Source organism: Vidua chalybeata, chromosome 2 (assembly GCF_026979565.1).
Source record: "Vidua chalybeata isolate OUT-0048 chromosome 2, bVidCha1 merged haplotype, whole genome shotgun sequence".
Lineage (NCBI taxonomy): Eukaryota > Metazoa > Chordata > Aves > Passeriformes > Viduidae > Vidua > Vidua chalybeata.
In genome coordinates, this window is record NC_071531.1 from 9,271,997 (window position 1) to 9,290,907 (window position 18,911).

General features: G+C 38.9%; 1 protein-coding gene across 1 annotated transcript in view; it reads left to right on the forward strand.

Annotated features, from left to right (window-relative positions):
* Positions 1 to 9,993, forward strand: part of CFAP47 (cilia and flagella associated protein 47) — a 354,600-nt gene extending 344,607 nt beyond the window's left edge. Inside the window, exon 65 of the mRNA XM_053934673.1 lies at positions 9,984 to 9,993. The gene's annotated coding sequence lies outside the window, so the exon portion shown is untranslated. The remainder of the gene's footprint in view (positions 1 to 9,983) is intronic.
* The last annotated feature ends 8,918 nt before the right edge of the window (positions 9,994 to 18,911 follow it).

Genomic DNA, 18,911 nt, shown 5'->3' on the forward strand with positions numbered 1-18,911 from the left:
AGGCCTTACAGTCACTGTGACCCCTCAGGTCAAGTGGCCACCTCGTGGTGCTGTGGATCACTAGTGAAGCCAGCATTCCACTGATTTATAGTGCTGCTTGTGAGGGGAAAAGAATATAAGGGGGAAAATTAAATTTGAATAGGAAAAATTTGCCCATCTGTATGGAGAAGCAACCTGGTCTAGGCATTTGAGTACCCTGATCTAGTGGTAGGTGTGGGGAAGCAGTGGTGAGGTTGATAATTTATTTTCTTCTTCTCCTTATCCTTTAACCTGATCTGGTTCAAGGCAGGGAAATGGCAGAAAGAAAGCTCCAGGAGTAGGCTCTACTGTGTAGAAGTAGAAGGAGTAGCTTCTACTGAAGCTGCCTCTTCCAACCAGCAGGGCTTCTCTGCCTAATTGCCAGAGCTGCCACCCTGCCCTACACAGGTAAGCCTGCTCTTTGTCTTCTGTCTGACTTACAGGCATAGGACACCATGAAGCTGACACTGAAAAAAAAGTGTTTCTACAAATTATTATCATTATTATCAACAACAATCAAGTTGCACAAACTTTGCTTATTCAATATTTAAAAACACAGTAGAAAATACAAACTGTAAATCAATCTTTTTGCTAGTCTGGTGGATTCTTCAGAATTTGATAATCTCCACGGTCCCAAATAAGCAGAAGACCGAGAAAGATAAAAAAAAAATGCATGTTTATACGTAAAAATGATACCTCATTCAGCCTGTGAATTGAAGTGAGGGTAAGGAACTTGAGCAAAAGAGGCTTCCTCAGTGACATCATTAAGTGCTGAAACACATAAGTGCCTGACTAGGGAATTAAGTGTCTTCATTATATTCTTCCACGTATTTTTAGAAGTTCAAGACTATGAGTGGAAAGAAGCAAAAATACCCAGTAAAATGTCCTTGCATGCTCCACAAGAGTTTATGTGAAGTTTTTTTGTTGCTAGTGTGATTATGAAAAATCTCCAATACTGAAGAGTACTTAACACCAAGTTTATTCAACTCACAGACCTCCCCCCTTGTGCTAATCAGTCTGAGATAGAAAGCAAAAAAAAACGTTTGATCCATTTTCTGGAAGTAAAATAAAAGTTTCAGGTTTCATTGAACAGACACCTTATGTGAGAGCTGAATCTTGTTTCTTGGTCTTGGCCAGCAAGGACACTGCAAACACTGACCTTTTCTAAGCTTTGCCAGCTTGGTTTCTGTTAGATCTACAAAAAAATATAGACCAGCCAAAGGGATAGAACTCACAGGCTGAAACAAAAAGGTCCAGTTTGATGCCTGAGTCTGACATGAGTGCTAAGGTAATTGTCCAAAGAAGAAAAACATAAGTATTTTAGTACAGGCCTGATTCCATCCAAGAGCAAATTAATACACACTTTACCTGTATAAGAATTTCACACACATTGGTGGGGGATATATGTATAGCAAATTGGTGGTATAGGAACATACCTTCTTGTTCAAACCCCTATATTCTGCATTCTGGTATCTACATTCCAGTAGATGTTAGCTTCAGTAGCAGCATAGTTATTCTCTAGAAAAAAAACCCATAATTTCCTTCCATTTCTTTTACTGCAAAATATTTACTGGATTTTTTCTTTCATGGAAGGTAACATCAAAAAATTTCCCCCTGCTAGAAATTCTGCAGCTCCTAGGACCAGCTGCATTAAAAAAAAATTCATCCCTTCCTCCACATGTTCTCAAGACTTCAAGTACAAGTGCCTGCTGTTTTACTTTGAAAGACTTTTAGAGAGAATATTGTTCTACTATTAGTCTGCAGTGTACTCCACCCTTTTGATCTTGGCTCACTCAGCCTGACTGCTTATATTCTACACAAGATGCTAAAGAATTATGGATCCATTTTGGGCAACAGATGTTACATGTTGGTCTTCTGATGTGAATTATAGGTGCAATACTGATGCTACTTTTGCTTTATGGCTCCTAGAAGTGATTCCCAGATCTTGAATCTGAAGAATGCTCTGGTCATATCATTGTTCTCTGTGAGGACAAGGCACAGATTTGCAACATCTTTCCTTCCACAAATCTTATTTTGTACATAAAACCAGTGCTCAAGGGGAATGCCATTATATGCACTAAACAGGTACTGATCTGGATAATTATAAGGAACTTGGCTGCTTAGCAGAAAGGACAATGCTGTACACATCAAAAAAGAAAGCCTACATCTGATTTAGGTAAATAATTTTTTGTTGTTTTCTGTAGTGCTAATCTTGAGTTTTAAAGTTCAGCAGTCTCCTAACTCTGTTAACTGAGTTCAGAATGTGAGGATGCAGAAGAGAGATGCATGAATCACTGAATGAGAAATTGTAACATGAGGCTAAGAGAAAATCTGGATTTAATAGAACACACTGAACACTTATTTCTATGAAGCTTAGAAATTTCTAATAATTTGTATGAATGGAAATTCCCTCTGAAAGAATTTCTCATTGTACCTAGACTTTGAAGACCTATTTGTTCCATCAACAGGAACCCCTGCTTGACACTTCTTTCAGGAGACAAGAAAAGGGCAAGAAAGCAAACTGGAGCATTGCTAATACGTGCCAGTTTATTGCAGCACTTCTGGAAGTGGCTTTATCCTAATGCTAGCTGTATAAGATGAATTGACCTTGTGTGTTCATGTTTAGAAATACCAAAAGACTTGTGTTCAGCTTATGTAAACTACATGAAAGAGACAACTGAAGAATTGCTTTAGCAATTTTCTAGTGTAATGAGAGAATATAACTCACTCAGGGAAGGCTGAGAATTGCTCGTTGATTTCTACTGAAAGGCAGGCATTATGATGAATGCGAATTTTGCCTTCTTTTAAAAGTTCCTGTTCCAGTGATGCAGTTTTTCTCAGTGTCACTGGCTCATCTGGAGGTCAAATGCTGTGTGACTTTCAGACTCACTTGCTAGTCTGGAGTCTTGAAAGGGATGAGCACTACCAACACAAATGGGCTGCTGCAAGTTCACAAGAACATACAGTGCCTCTCGGGACATTGATCTGCCTCTTGCCTCACAGAGGAAGATTCCGTTTTCCCCAGCTATTTTCCAGTCATTAGGACACAGGAACAAGTCCTTGTGATGCCTTCTGAGCAAAGCAAAGTGAAGAGAAGTAGGCTGCAACACACAAACCATGAAAGCACAGGAGGGACGAAGAATCCTTGTGGGCACAGAGTGACAGAGCATAAGATCAGTGCTCAGGCGATAAAAGGAACTGATGGAAACACTGCAGAGCCCTGATGTACCACAGATACCAGGCAGATGTTTGCAGCATTTGCTCTGCTGCCAGATCCTTCTGTTGTTTCTGGGCGATCATCCATTTACTCTGTTGCCTCAGCTACAAGGTTTTTCTTTCCTGCCTGACAGCTGCTGATATCCGTTTTGGCAACAACACTTCTGCTTCATTTGCTCAGTCTTCCCTGCTCAAAGAGAAACTTGGTTTCTTTATATATAAATTCAAAATTTCTGTCACTGATTAGTGTCCTCCTTGGACAATCTTTTTCCTGTCTACAAATTCCAAATGTGGGATGTGGCAAAATTATAAGAAAAGGTAAAGAGAAAGAATACCCAAAAAGAATCTGAACAGAAAGAATTCTGTTACTTCTCAGAGACTCCTTAAATGATCTCTAATGGACATTAATATACTATACACTTGATCAGTATCCAGCTATTTTCCTATTTAGAAATGCATTTCAGTTTCTACATGTACACAAGAATTTAGTGGCAAAAAATAAATGCAGTCATAGTCTCAATATCATTCTTTGTAGAATGAAGAAAACTCCACAATCTTTGAAGTACATACTATTAACTGAACATAAACCAATGAGAATGGTAAAGAGAAAAACAGAGTAATCAACAAATAAACTCATCTTGGTACTGAAACTTTTGCTTCTTTCCTAAAACTGTTGAGTAAAAATAATTAATGCAAAGCAGAAAAGCTCCTATTCTTTCTCTCTGGCCTCAAAGAAGTCACTGTACTTGTAAAAGCAGCAGCACAACCTTGAAAATTAATCTGCTGAACTTGAACCTGTTTCAAGTGGTTTGCACACAGAATTGCGACAGTAATTTTTGCTGTAAAAATGTCAGTTTCACAAAATTCAATAGAAGTAAAAAGTATGAGGAACCTTTTCTGTTAATTTGTGGTGGTAGGGTATATTGCAGTTATGACAAATGTAATCATATTTCAGTGTTCTCTGCAGAAGAACTCTTGATACTTCCTGAAATACATGTCAGTACTGCAGGATGTGAAAAACACCCTTAAAATATAATTCATGCAATGCTTGCAATGCTGAACATGTTGCATATCAATATCTCCTCTGTAACTGGTTTCTGTGGATTCCTGTTTATAACAGTGCTAAAATGTGAGTGAGAAATGTTTTATTTTCATCCTAATCTCCTTACTTGTCTCAGTCAATGTCAGGAGAAGACTTGGTCTGTATTATTTTCTGCTATGGTCTTTGTCATGAAAATGAAGCATCATGATGTTCATTTCCATCAGAAGAGAACTAGAAAAGTAGAAGCAGGAACTGAACACTGCAGAACATTTTCAGAACTGTAGAAGGAACATTGCTGATATTATTATAAATGACAATAACTGAAATGTAAGTTAATTTTTTTTTTTAGGAATAGAATATATTAAAAATTTTCGTAGCTAAAATTTTCACAAAATACAAAATGATTTAGGAATAGAAATTCCTTGATTTGAAACAGCACTTCAGTTTCAAAGGCAAAGAAAAACTTTTAAATATTTGAGTCGGTGTCTTATTGCATACTAGGGAATAATTACTCTTCAATTATGCAATTTTCCACTCCTAACAATGTGGGAGTGGTTCACACCTGACAGTTCAGATCATCAGAATTCCCAGAGTGAATCACACAGTGCAAAGGGCTTGTGGTGCTGCATTAATGGTGCTGCTCTCTGATGTGTGTGCTGTGAACATTTTGATATCTTGTTTATACGATGAGGGCACTAACAAAGTTTGGGTGCAAGGGTAGCCCAGCATGATTCTTCACTTTACAACCACAGGAATGAGCAAGAGCACAAACAACACGGCTTTTTTCACTACAGGAAAGCTCTGTGATTTGTCCAAAGTCTGCAAAGTGAGGAACATTTCCCAAAAAAATCTCAGACACAGCAACACTGAGTTCTGTTTTTAAAACAGAATGTTAAGACCACCAGCTTCTCTCATGAAGTTACCACCTGACATTTCATGGGAACTGAAACTGCCTTCTTTTTGCTCTATCCCTCTTCATTCCTCTTACTGTGTCTCAGTATCATGGTGCTGCACACAGAGTTGCAGTAAAACATCCATTTGACTACTTCTGGAAGAATTCACATGAACGTTTTGCACTGCCCTGCTTGGAATCCCTGAAGTTCCATTATTTATTACCCTGTTCCCCAGGCAGCCAGCCTGATAAACATGATGCAGCAGTCCTACTCCCATCAATGATTACTAGGAAAATCCTATTGTACAGGGTCCTCCCCCACCTCTGATCTCTAGGCAACCCTCCAAAGTCCTCTCCTTTCCAGTTCCTGTGGAAGGGAACATTCTCTTTGAAATTTCCTTTGAAATAAGACATGCATTTCCAATGCCAAGCAGTGAGTTGTGTGGCAGTGATTCAAAACTCAGTAATTCATAATATTTCCAATGCACTCAATAAATAGTAACGGTTGTAGTAAAATATTATCACTTCATATTAAAAAAAAAGTATCCTGAAATCTGTAAAGGTATCTAATGTCAGTATAAAAGAAAAATTATAATTTTTCTTGGCTACTCTTTTAGCAATATAAGTGATTTAACACATTTAGTTCTCTCACTTCAAACATCCTCCTCTTTCTTCTTTTAATCACACACAGTTGGAAGTGACTTTTACTGGATTTGAATATATTAATGTGAGATGTTGGGGGAAATCAGTGATTGTAGACACAGTTGTTGCTCATAGGAGAGAGAGAACTAAAAAACCTGGAGTTGAGACCTTGACACATTAAGCAAACACCCCCTTCTCTGCTGCTGAGGGAAGAAGATATCTTCCAGAAATACGTCAAATAATTGCAAGTTACTCCATAGTTTGGAGCAATAGATCTAAACCAGGAAACCCTACTGTGCATTCTGTAACCTATATTTTACTGTTCAAAGTGAGCTTTGATTTCATAATGCTGGCATGGTCTGCTAGCACAGTAATGCAAGTTTTTGTGTTTTAAGAGAAATATTCCTAAAATTTCTCAGGGAAAACACTTCTTACAAAGATGCAGCTTTTTTTTAGAAATTATGTACATTTTTGCCAAGTATTTCAGTTAAATTGGATGTGATTATAAATAGAGAAGCCTTCAAAAGCATGTAAGGCTTCAATTCACTTCTCCCCTTTTGCCTGGTATTCCTCCTTCCCAGCCCTTCTTATTTGTATAAAGAGTCTGTTTATTCTGTTTGGTCTATTAGCAAGATATGTTCCATAAACAGAATAAAAAGTGAACTCTTGCCACCAGTTGGGACAGTTCACTCCCATTCCGATAGGAAACCACTTTGTGTGATTTATTGCAGCTCACCTCCTCCTAGTCTCTTAATTTCTTGGACAAAACCAAGGGAAAAACAAATTCCTTCCACAGCTCTTTAAAGCTGTTCCTTGGAATATTTTATTTTTAACACTAACATTTGTTCATCTTTGTACCCATTCCATGACTGTTTCCAGAGCAGCTCTCCCCACAGCATGGCAGAGCCTTCCTGCTCCCATTTTCCTTCTCTAACAGTTGAGCCTGGGGAAAGCACACTTTCATTTAACCTTTCCTTTGAAATTCTGTGTATGCGGCCAGTTAAAATCAAGTAGCCAATGTAAATAATTGATCTAATCCTTGTGTTTGAGGAAAAGGAAGCTGTAGGAGGAAGAACTAGAGAGACCAGCAGGAAAGGGTTATGGATTAGGTGTGGTTTAGGCTTTTGTAGTGGAGTGAGGATTTGATGTACAGACAAGTGACATCCTTGACAACCAACACGGCAGACCTGGCTATTAAAACTTCCTTACAATAGGTGTCAAAGGGTAGTTCCTTTATCCCTTACTTATTCCTGCTTTTGGACAAGATACTTTTTCACAACATTTTATTTTGTGTTGATTAGTGGATTTCTTTTTTTCATAGTTAGAAAGTGCCATAGGACCAAAGAATGTTCTCTTTATAGTGACTCACTCCAGAAGTCATCATACATCCTAAGGTGGGTTTACAAGGAGATCAAACAGATAGTCAGGGTACATAGTTAGAAAAGGAGTTTAATGAGTCAGGGAACAAAGCCACCGGGATATTTACCTACAAATCCATACAGATCAGAAATGTGAGGAAAAAAATTCATAGTATCAGGAGTATTTTAAGAACAAATGGGTGGGTTACTAGTGGGAGTATTGTGTTTAATTAGTGGTGGCAAGAAATTTGTGTTGGGACAGGCACAGAATAAGGTCAAATATATAATCTTCATAAGTTTGTCTTTCAAAGGATGGCATATACAAGGACATGTAAAGACAAGAATATTCCATTAATGTTGAATTTAAAGAATTTTCATCCCTAATCTTTTCTACTCAAGTAACTGTGCACACTCCACTGCATGGTAGCCTACTTTAGGCTGCCTCTGAAAGATGTGCAATGCCAGGAAGGTTTGAGTCACACTGTAGATGAGTGTCCTGACTGGCAGTGAAGAAAATTCTGGTGTGACATTTAACAAAAACATGTCAAGAACCAGGCTTTGCAAATTGCAGGTATCCAGGTGAGGGTTTAGTAGTGACAATAATAAACAACAATAATAGATTTTTTTTTAGTTTGAAGCTGAGAAGCAACTGCTACAGCTCAATGCTAGATTCACCAGCAGGAAGGTGACGGCAAATAAACGACAGCTGTGTTTGCTGTGGCTTTCATTTTATTTTGAATTATTTATAAATAGCACTAGGAGCAATTTAGGCAATCCCACATGATATGGCCTTTAAATTATTAGTTGTTTTTTTCTCTTGAACTTACTGAGCAGTAGGAGCTAGATGGAAGATAATGTCAGTGAGGTGCAGAGCACAGTTCTTTTCAGACCCGTGACTCTCGTGGTCACTTCAGCAATAATGAAGTTTTGAGTGAGCTTTCAGAAAGAAAATTCAGCTAGTGCTTTAATATAAGAATGTGCTGCAAAGTACTCAACCACACAAATACTCCTCAAACAGCACCATCTGTGTATATCACAATGCTGACAGAAAAGTAACCTAAAAGTGAAGTGAGATGAAGCAAGACCTATTGTTCTGTTCTTGTCCTCCTGCAGAACACACTGGTGTTTTTTTGTACCATCCCCAGATAACAATAAATGTTAATACCATGTAATTCTCCCATTTAATGTCCCATTCAAAGGCACACCACCTATTTCCCATTTGTGGTTTTGGTATTCTTCTGTTACTGTTCCTGGAACATGCACAGCCCTGACATGCTCAGTCTGGAGCTGACCCTTTTGCTTTGGCAGTCGTTTATCTGTTGCCTCTCCTTTGCTCCTGCAAGCTCCTCCATGTCAGCTAATACCTGAATATCAATGCTGGTTGGGTTTTTCCCCTATTCAGTTTCTCAAACTCAGAAGAGATTTATAGTAAACACCTTCAAAGATCTGTGTGCAATATATTATTTTAAAATTTACATTTCCAAGTATGCATGCAAAACATTTGACAAAGACAGCTGTCATGTCATACTGCCCAAACATGTCTTGTTCTTACCTTGTCCTCCCCTGCCTGTCTGAAAGCATCTGTTGTCCCATCTCTGCTTTGGCAGAATGCTAAAGAACTTATTTTAACTGTTTGCCCATCGCTGCCAATTGGGCTATCTATTAGAGAGGGAGAAAAGAACCTTCTACCTGAATGATAGACTGAGTCTGATACAATAGTTTTTAAAAAGTAATGCCTGAACTGTGAATGATGGTTGAGAATCTAAAATCATAACCTCCTTGTGACCAGTGTTCTCTGCTTTTCCATGCAGGGACAAAGGAGAGCTGAGCAATATACTGAGCAATGCTTTTTAGCAAGAAAACACCAAGAACAGATTTCCTGAACTAGACCTTTCTTTCTGCTGCACAGATTGACACATCAGCTGTGGAGCCAGCCTTCCTCCAACAGAGCAGAGCTACGTTCTGCAGGGAGATGGTTCAGGAACTGAAATCTCTGACACACAAATAGGGACTTGCAATTAGTGGGTTGGTTGTGCATACAGTTGGTGCATACTCTGATCCTACCTGTGTCAATTCTGCTCCACAAGACAGTGTGAGCTTGGAACAGGGAAGGGATGGCACAGAACCTTTGTATTTGAAGGCAAAGATTATGCTTTTCTCTCTTCTGTTTGCTTACTCAATAAGGAAAGAAACTGCAACTGATATTTCTCAATAACATCCCCCTAAAAAAGCAGCATGTGATATTTTCATATAATTACAAGCCAGGAGTCACTGCCCACAGTCCTTCCACTGCAAAAAAACTTTGGATCCAGAAGCAACTGGGGTGGTTTATTATTCATTTCCAGAGGATTTGCGGAAAGAATCATAAGAGAGGGAGGAGAACAAAAGGAAGAAAGATGAAGTGCACCATTAAGTATACCCAGGGATCACAATAATACACTTTATAGTCCAAAAAAATTTTACTTATGCACTATCATGGACAAAAAAGTTTCAAGTCCAGGAAGCCTAGTTTGTAGCCAATCCAAATAAAACTTCTGATCACTAATTTGAATAGTGAGGAAAGAAGTGCACAATTACACATCAATTCACTCTACACCAATCCTCAAAACCACATTCTCATTCCCACTGAGAAAACAGACAGTGAATAGACTGAGGTTGTTGTGCATGTGATGCTTTTTCCACTTTTCTCATTTATCTCCCTCTCACACAGTTCCTCAGTGTCTCTGCCCTGGTTTCACCCCTGCTGGCAGCTCACCCTACATGGCTGCTCACTCACTCTGTGTTGGAGTGCAAGAGAGAATACGAAGGGTAAAAGTAAAAAAAAAAACTCATGGGCTCAGATAAAGACAGTTTAACAGATAAAGCAAAAACCCTGCTCACAAGAAAAGCAAAACAAGAAATTCATGCACCACTTCCCATGGGCAAGCAGGTGTTCAGCCACCTCCAGGACAGCAGGGCTCCATCACAGGTAATGGTGACTTGGGAAGAAAAATGCCATAAGTCCAAAAATACCCCCTTCCTTCCTCCTTCTCCCAGCTCTGTATGCTGAGCATGATTCCATATGCTCTGGGATATCCCTGTGATCAGCTGGGGTCAGCTCTCCTGACTGGGTCCCCTCCCAGTTTCTTGTGCACCTCCAGCCTGCTTGACCAAGGCCTGGCTCTGTGTAAGTCCTGCTCAGCTCATCCCTGTGATGCAGGGTTAAGAGTTAGTGCTATGCTCAGTATTGATTGAAGCAAGATGTTTCCAATGTAACCTCACTGCAGGAAGGCTGATGGTGAGGAGTTTGTTCAGCCCACATCACAGTTTTGCAGCACAAATCCAAAACACAGCCCCATACAATCTAGCATGAAAAAATTAACTCAATCTCAGTTAGAACCAGCACTGTTGCCCACAGCTGTGGTCCCTAAGGGGACTCCCTGTCCCTTTTGGCTCCACATGTCTTCCTCCAGCCTCTTCCCTTCAGGTGACAGTTTTTTTTCCTAAATATGCTTGTGTAGGAGCACCACATGCTCCTCAGCTTTGCTCCCCCAAATTGGGAGGGGTTTGCCTCAGCCTCTGAGCTGGCTATAGCCAGCTGCAACCATCTCGGGCCAGGTGACCTCCTGCCCAGGGCAGCACTGATGCTCCCAGCTGCATCACCTTGAGACTTGTGCCCCTTAAAACATGGGCTCATCTTTCCTGGCTGGGCTCTGCATGAGAAACTAAGTTCAGCAAAAGGTAAAAAAGCTCAGGAAGGAATGGGAGAAATGCTAAATGGGAGAATTTATAGAAGAAAAGTGGAAAAGTCCATGTCTGGAATATGTGGGGAGCTGCTGTGACCTTATTTACATGTGTCCTTTCCCATTGTGGGCACATCAAGTGGATGCCTGGAGCTCAGAGAGACCTCATCCAGTGCCAGGTGTCCCTGTCCATGGCACAGGGGTAGGAGCTGGATGATCTTTAAGGTCCCTTCCACCCCAGGCCATTCTATGACAATGATACTTTTGCTCCTAGCTGTACTTCCTCCCTGCCAGGGAGACCTGCAGCCTTGAGGACACAAACCTCTGCTGCTGGCCTGTGTGCCCCATGCTCTGGCTGCCCTCTCAAGCAGGGGGTGAGGAGAAAAATCTTCTCCCCACCTTTTTTGGCTTTGTGAGCTCACAGTCCTGAGAGAAAAGGATAGGGGAGGGGAGAAATCAGCTTGCACTCCTCACAGCTCTTGTTTCACATGCCTCTGCACATTACTCCTGAGACAGAAATGAGCACACACAGAGCACTGTTCCTCTTTTACCTTTGCTGGAGGATTTTGGGGTATAAATAGCACATTCAGAGATGTTGTAGTACCACAAACAGCCCGTGCCAATGGGTCAAGTGCAGCTGGTGAGTGCTCCTGACTGAAGGTGCCTGTGCCAGCAGCAGGCTGGCTCTCTGGGCATGGATGGAGCCTGCTGAGGAGGGGCTGTCTGGGCAGGCAGCAGTACCTGGTGATGTGGGCTGAACAAACTCCTCACCATCAGCCTTCCTGCAGTGAGGTTACATTGGAAACATCTTGCTTCAATCAATACTGAGCAGAGCACTAACTCTTAACCCTGCCTCTGTATTTCCATCCCTTCATCCTAATCACTTTTAATTTATTTTTCCAGATTTGCTGGAAGGCAATGTTTCCTCAGCACAGGCTTCGTATAGATCAATCCCTTTGCAGCCTTTCAGGTTCGATGTACAAATTTGTGTTTCACAGCAGTGTAGAATGGAAAGCATGAAAAGGTGGTCAGGGTAATTTCTGGTGCATGAGATCTTATACAATGTTGTGATAAGCTTTGCAATCACTGCATCATTACACTAATTGTTTGTCACTGTGCACATGTGCATATAATCAGCAGCCTTGAACGGAATACATTACATTGCTCTTGTGTCAGACATGGTCTCAATCCATCAAGAGGAAATGGGTAGAAATGAATGTAGGAAAGTGTTTAAGCCAGAAGCAGAGATTCTAATTATTTCACACCAAGAACTTCACATACTTGCTGAACTGAGTTGTCATGCTGCTACTGATTATAATTGTCTTCTGCCATTGACAGGTGATTGTTTTGTGATTTCTGTGTCTAATGAAAATTCATTTTAACTAGAAAATTATTTTTGTACTATCCTGGATTCACTTAGAGAATTTTTGGAAAGTATCTCTGCTGCTACTTTTACCTCTTAACACAGTCTTGAAACTATTTTTTCTGCTTAATAAACTTAATTGAGAAAATTTAAATGGGTGCATTTAGTTTTTCGGTGTGACTCACAGTACTGACACATAGAAGATGTCTCTGCAGTAATAATGAAGATGATAGTGGAAAATAAAAAGAATAATTTGCTTTTATCTACTTTCATGTTATTGCAAACAGATAGGAAGTTAATTGAAGTTATGTCCCTTTTTGGAAGCGGTGTGATACAATCCATCAGTGAGAGCTAGGTTATGAAGCTCAGTGATATCTGCCTGACTGAAAAAGCTTTCAAGACTGAGATTAATGTAAAACAAAAGCAGGTCTTTTAAAATTGCATTAAGATGGTTAAATGTGTCTCTTAATTCTGTTGTTTAACTCAGTGGTGGGTGATGGTCTCATCTCACCTCTTCCTGCTTTCCAGGCTCAGGAAATGACTGAAGCCTTAACATGAGACAAGAGAAGAGGATGCCCTGGAGCAAACCTGAGGGAATGACAAATTCTGGTTTCCCTGTCAGAGTGGATGCAGCAAAGAGAAAGAATCTCCTTCATTCATTTGGTCCAAAACTGAATCTTGAGCTAAATTTCTGCATAGCAGCATGGGGTTCTACTGAAGCAGTGTTGAGTGGAGGGGAGAAAGGGGAGAAATATGGAGAAATCTCTCTTCCTGATGGAGAGTTTCCAGTAAAGCAGTCTTGTTTTGGGGAACGAACTGAAAGGAGTTATATACAGTCTTTTTATCTTCTCACATATATGTACACAAACTCTCTGGCTGCAAGTCTGGGCACTGGACAGAAAACAAGGTGTAAAGAACTGGTTTGATTATGCAAGAAAGTGGATCAATAGTAACTGCAAAAGCCAAACCCATGCTGTGAAAAAGCACACACACTTTTACAAAGATATAATCACCATTGTGTCCTCTGTCATTTTTGAGCATGTCTTGTCATAGAGAGGACTACTGATATCTGAGGCCAACAACAAGCATGGTGTGTTTGTCATTGCATGGGTAGATACCAGGGGAAGAGGCAGCTGAACTTCAACAAGAGAAATAATGTTGATTTACTAATAAAACATTATTCCTAAAGCTGAAGCATGTACATTTGTTTCTGCAACAAGTTTCATGATGAAACCATTAGATCTACTACAATGTAATGTTTCACCTATAAATGGCATCATAAACCTGGTATTATATATAAAATTCTTAAGAAAATGCTATGGTTTAAAACTTTTTAAGTAATTTATAGTTCAGCTGTAAGAGTATTACATGTATTTTATTAATATATTCCAAATGTCATTTTAAAAGTAATTAATCCTCTTCCTAGTTTGATCTACGGTACATAGGAAAAACCCAGAAAATACAAGGAAAAATGACTGACAAAAAATCAGGACTAAAAATAATTCAATTTATTATTTTTTATGGAACACTGTCCTGGGTTGCAATATAATTTATTTTCTGCAGTCTCCAATTTGTCTTCAGGTATCGTAAGCCTTTGCTAGGCTGCTAATATAGGACATGATATCCACTTTCAGTCAAGTTGAGCAATCTGCAGCTGCTATGCATGGAACATCTGTATATATTTCCTTGTAACAGAAAATACTGAGCTCTGTTGAGCCATGCTCTCACTCTAGCATTCATTTGATAGACTCTCAAAAAAACCTTACGAGGCTGCACATTCTGATCAGCTTTTTGTGAGTACCTTTGGCTGCACAGAAGGAGCCCAAGGGAGTACCCTGCCTAGGTGGTTTGTCAAAAATGGAAAACCAAGTAAAGGCTTACTGAAAAGCTGAGTTATACTGGTACTGTGGTCAACCTTTTCAGATAGACCTTGAAATTTTAATTCTACTCACCTCCCACACTATTATTTACTTTGCTTGATAAACTACAAAGCATGATGGCAGAGAATTATTCTCACTTGCATTTCTTTCCTACAGGCAATGGAAAAATACTTAGAAATAAATTGCCAGAGCATAAGTGCCATTTCTCAGAATTTCATGGGCTGTAGTCTTTGATGCTAACACAGTTAATGTACAATGGGATTTTTAATGTAAATACTAAATGTACATGAAATCACTAAAGAAAATGCAAATACCCCAGAAGCTCAGCAATAATTATGCCTCTCAGATGGCCACTTTACAGTAAGGATTTCCTTATATTTTTTCCCTCCTGAAAGAGTAATTGAGAAATTGTCCCAGAAAAAGCAAGTGAGTGGTGTGATTTTCACATTCGAAGAAAGGTTGCCATCAAGAGGGACTTTGACAGAGTTGGGAGGTCCCAGCATAAATCATGGACCTGTTAGAGCAGGTCCAGAGGAGTGCCACAAAAATGGTCAGAGATCTGAAGCACCTCTCTCACAAATTAAAACTGAGAGAGTTGAGGTTATTCAGCCTGGAGAAGAGATGGGTGGGGAAAAACCTTATTGCAGATTTGCTGTAGTTAAAGGAGAATTAGAAGAAAGCTGGAGAGAGATTTTTTTTACCAAGGCTTGTAAACAGGCAGTGACATGACAAGGAATAATGCTTTTAAACAAAAAGAGAGTAGATTTGGATTGGCCATGAGGAAGACTTTTTTTAAGGTGAGGGTGTTCAAATATTGGAACCGGTTGGCCAGAGAAGTTGTGGATGACCCATCCCTGGAAATGTTTAAGGTCAGGTTGGATGGAGCTCTCAGCAACTCAGTCTAGTGAAAGGTGTCCCTGCCCATTGGAGGAAGTTTGAGCTAGATGCTCTTTGAAAGTCTGTTCCAAGCCAAACCCCTCTGTAACTCTATTAAACCTCACTTTTCTGAAGAGAATATTGTACAAATATTTGTAAAATAATTCCTTGCTATGACCTCTGTAAAGGTATCAGAGATTCTGCACAGAAATCAGAGATAATTTGCATTTTGTTTTTTTCAAATTCTCATGTTCCCTGCTTAACTTTCTGGTGAGTGTTCCCTTTTGGCCCTTCTTTCCAAAATGTGTTAGTTTTCAGATGCTAGAGCTGAGTATTGATCCTGGAGTGATTCAGCACAAAATTCAGGGTTCCACTCACAGGTTTCACAGGACCAAACAGACATAAAGTTAGGGCTGGGTGAATTTTTTTAGTCAGGTAGAGAGACATTGAGGGGGTTGATTTTTAATGTCATTTGGGATTTGGTGAATACTTCACCATTTCATTCCACACCTCAGCTTCTTGCAACTTAGCATTTCTAACATAAAGCTGTACAGCTCTCTCTGTGGATATTAACCATAAAATTGGGATAATATTTTGAGGACTTTCAATGAAGTCACTGAAACATATTTTCAAGCTTTGCTTTTTATTACACACAAACTATTATGTTAAAAAGCATTAAGGTTGCAAAGACAAGCACTCTAAAGCAATATTCTCCCTGTACTTTCTTCCCTTCTGAGAACTTTTGAGCAGAGACACTTTTTAGTATCTATCCATCTATCCATTGAAAAACAAGCTCATTTTGGGGGTATCCAAATAAATAATACTAATAATAGATGTTGTAGTGAAGAAATGCCATCACAACATTCTGGATTTAATGTGGATGACATAAGGAGTTAATTTGCATTTTGCATTTTGGATGCACTTTTTGCAGACTATAGCTGTCTCCCTTTTTCCTACCTTATACAATAAATATTTTATCCCACAGACCTGATTGTCAAACCTGGAATGTTTTCCAGGTTATTCAGTTGATTCCCATTTCATTATATCCTAGAGTGGAATTCTTCACTACTGCTGCTCACGGATCATAAAAGAACCAGAGCACAGCAGGCAATGCCCCATTAATGGACCACTCGAGCATCCCTGTACACAAATGCTAAACCCCCACCATCCATCACCACTGCACCCTACCCACACTTACATTCAGTTCTTTGGAGGAATACATCTCGATGTGAACCAGCTCAACTATGAGGAAATTATTAGGGTTTTTTTTGTTTTGTTTTTTTTTTTTTGGTGTTTGTTTTTTTTTTGGTTTTTTTTTTTTCCACTATGGTCAAACTGCATTCATGCAATTAAAAAAAAATACAATTAAAAATATAAATTAAAAAAAAAAAAAGAAAAGAGAAGAGAAGGAACTTGAACTAAATTTTCAGCCCACTCCAGCTCCTTTTGGATCAGGATGACAAACCTGCAACATCTGGGTACCCTTCAGTGTCTGTCAGTCAGAATTTCTTTAAGTAATAGCTGCAAACATGCACGTATTCAGACATTCTGGAGAAATTAGTAGTTAGGCAAGGTTAGTACCAGAGCAGGCAACATGTTATTCCAGTTGATAAGCTCTACATCTGTATCTGCACCAATGGATTCTAGGAAAGTATTTTAAGGAAATGTTTTTGGAGATGATATTTTTTTTTTACGAGCCATAGTTTCAACTACTCCCTTCACAAGTCTATTCTTTCTAATTTTTAGCCTTAAATCCCATTGCCTGCATCATTGTGGAGTCTGAATCACTTATTTAGTGAACAGGCAGAGGAAAGAGAGATTTCTTAAAAACATGAAAGACAAGTATCCTGCCCTAACACCATTATTATAGTAGATATGTTGGTAAATTGTATAGATGGACCAATAGTTTTCATTTCTAAGTTTTTACTACATCAGGTGACACAGTCAGAATTAGACAAACTCCTGGTAACCTCCATAGGCTGCCCAGTAACTCCATGGTTGCCATTAGCTTGTTGCTCGTTTATTAATTGATTTGAATTCAGAGCAATTATTTCCCCACTTAGCGATCTGGAGGGAGCTTGGGATATTAGCATCAGATGTTCCAGTGCTGTGAAGTCATTGCTAGAAGTATTTGCCCTCTTTTTTTCTCTACTTGCAGGGTCTTTTTTCTTTAATAGGAAGCATCATCTTGAATATCAAAATGTTTTAAATGTTTTATTGCATTGCAAGATGAGGAGATATAGACTTTTTTTTTTTTTTTTAGGAAGATCAAAATTTCATTCACTTATTTTTTTTAATCTCCATTTTTGAGGAACTGCCTTTTTTCATATTATTGAAAGATATCTGAAGAAGGGGGAAAAACAATGAGAGCCAGAATCATTGACTTATTTATATTATTGTTTGTTAAAAGAAATTCCCTCCAAAATAATTTTAAAACATAGCAATCAAAATATCTATTTCTGAAAGCTCTGTTATTATACTTCCAGTACTAGAAAATATCTGCCATGTGAAAAACAGCAAATAGAGTATTTTTCAGTTTTCTACATGCTGCACAAGGCCATTCTATGAAATAAATACGGGAAATCATAATAGTTTCAGAGTCAAAGTATGCCTCACATTTTTATGTGTAGAGGTCTCAAAAATACCACTGTGAATAGAGTATTCAAGAAAAACATATTTCTCTGGAACAAATCAGAAGAGTTTTCTTCATATTCTGTCATGCCTATTCATAATTTCAAGTTGTTAGCCTCAAAATAACACTTCCAGTATCACTACCTTCTCCTATATTTCAGTAAGAAAGACAACTCTAAAAATGTTGAAGGTCACTGAGACAGCTTGCCTGATTTCTCCTGGGTTTTAGATTTATGGCCATTTTCACCAAGTTCAAGAAAAAAAATTGAACAAAGGCAAGACTACTGTATTAAGATTAAAGAAAAGTCTGCAAATATTTAGTGGGGAAAATGCATTAACAGCTCTCACACTTCATATTAGTCTAAAATAAATAACAGCAAGTATGGACACAATTCTGCCACCTCAAATTTCCACTGTTTAAGTAAACTGTAAATAGCAATTTATTGTTAGTAAATCAAAACTTGGAAATGGTGAGAATTATTTAATTGTTTGAGAATTTTTTCACAAGGAATAAATGAATTTTTAATAATATTAGTTATTCTCTTTTTATTAATAGGTATTAACTCAAAATCCTTGAGTTCAGATTTTTACTCTCTTTTCATATCACAGCTACAAGGAAAATAGAACTAAAATTAAAAAGCAGGAGCTGAATAGTCTGGAATTCAAGGTGAAAGGGCTTGGCTGTTCCTTGCCACTGATGCCTGACAGAGATGCTGTTTCTATGCAGCGTGCTTGGGAACAGAGCATGTGGCTGGACAGGGAGAAAGGTTTTAATCATTTCCTTGCTCTTTTCCTTTAGCCAGTGGAGATGAATTCATGCATGAAGGTCCAGGAGGCAAAGTGGGGAACAGGGAAGAGGAGTGGTTGTAATTTGCAGCTCACATTGACTAACCCAGCACAAAAAGAGATGGGAACCTTTTCTGGCGTAGAGGTGTAATCCATACTTGCCATATCTCCCAGAATGTAATGTAATGCATGGGGGTGTTGGGGTTCATTCTACATGTTCCCCAGGAATTATTTTTCCTCCTCAGCAGTAGTTCTAATCTCAACAAATGAAATAAGTAAGTCAATTGAATCCAACTGAAATCCTAACAATTAGCCTAATTTGATAAGATGTGGGGTAGTTTGGAGCATGCTGAAATGACCATTAACTCAGTAGAGCCAGTGCTTCACTTGCCATCGCTGTAGTTTTGCCTGGTTTGATGCACTCTTCAAGTTGTTCTGCAAAACAACTTGATTGCCTCCTAGATTTTGTATGTTTTTAATGCCAA